General features: G+C 38.5%; 1 non-coding gene across 1 annotated transcript; it reads left to right on the top strand.

Annotated features, from left to right (window-relative positions):
• The first annotated feature begins 349 nt into the window (after window positions 1–349).
• trnar-ucu lies at window positions 350–423 on the top strand. The gene has a single exon. It is a non-coding gene; the product is annotated as a tRNA-Arg (tRNA).
• Window positions 424–1,461: the final 1,038 nt, after the last annotated feature.

Raw genomic sequence — 1,461 nt, 5'->3', positions numbered from 1 at the left:
AGAAAATATGGATATTTAACGATTCAAACTGTAATCGTAAACTGGATATGGATTTTCATCCTGTTTATTTCACAAAGCCTATTATTAAACCTATTATATGTATAGACATATAACACAATAAATATTACTCTGCGCGTCGCTACTAAAAACCCGTCGCCATTTTGGCTCAAGACCCCATATTGAGCGTGTAATGTCCATTGAACATATCGCAAACAGCGACCTCTACCGGCCAATGTTATAGAGCCGAAATGCCAGCACAGAGTGGTCCTGATGCTGCGAGGATGCAGAAAGCGTCTACATAGACGGATATGAGGATCTAAACCATGCAAGAATAAGCTTTATTGGCGCAGTCTCTGTGGCGCAATGGAATAGCGCGCTGGACTTCTAATCCAGAGGCTCCGGGTTCGAGTCCCGGCAGAGATGGGTCACCTCTGTGTGCCGCATGGCAGACCTGCTATTTTTTATTATGGAAAATGTATACTGTCTCATAATAGAATTTCCGTTACCATTTCGTCTTCTGAATCCTTCTGAAGCCTGAATGCGGGCTGCACTTTATACGGCTATAGACAGCAGTAATCAATATGTGCATTTATCACATTACATTAACCATAATAATCATTGATTATAATTTGGATTCCATGAGCATACTGTATTAAAAATATATCTACATGATATGATGTTCACTTCATCACTTATGCAGCTTTATAATATCAAGGGATGCTACCCATATTCAGATTTGTTACACCACACAAACAATCCATCCCTTTATTTTTTTCTCAAGTGAACCATCTCTGAATTAATCATAGAAAAATAAAGTATTTAGAAAAATACAATGTCTGTCAAATTAATAAACTGTGGACATGTCAAGCAATATCGGACCAACAGCTTTACAAGTTAATCATGGCAATTTCTGTACTGCTAATTATAAATACGTTTCAGTGAACAAATTAATGTACCTAATGTGTTGTTTCTGTGAGGTGCATTAATAGTTGCTCCAGTTGTTTGGGAGTAGTTCATGAGTCAGTGCACTTGAGGGCGCTCCAAGACTGGACTGTAGACTAGGCAACAAAAGCCGAGAGAAATAATATGAAAGCAGCCTGTACCCACTGTAAATGCTTGTTGGGGACAATGCACGAGACTATAAACATTTGAATAGCGTCTGTATCTTGCTAAATTATGAGAAAGGAGGCAATTAACGCCGACAATTCTGGTGCGGAACTTTTGTCTTGCAAAATGCAGAATTGATTAACCATAAATCTACACGTCTGTCATTATATATATAATAATCAACACATAGGCAAATACGAAAATAATGTAAAAATCCAACATTGTGGAAAAGTAATGGTTTTATCTGAGAGCAGTGGCCTACGATTAACCACGATATTTAGATTAGAAACAGAAGGGGTGTGTGCTGTAGTGCTGACGTGAGAGGGGAGAGTGGTAGAGAGTGAGTGAGAGAGA

The sequence above is a fragment of the Esox lucius genome, chromosome 24 (genome assembly GCF_011004845.1).
Source record: "Esox lucius isolate fEsoLuc1 chromosome 24, fEsoLuc1.pri, whole genome shotgun sequence".
In the NCBI taxonomy this organism is placed as follows: domain Eukaryota; kingdom Metazoa; phylum Chordata; class Actinopteri; order Esociformes; family Esocidae; genus Esox; species Esox lucius.
This window is presented reverse-complemented; position numbering and strand designations above follow the sequence as displayed.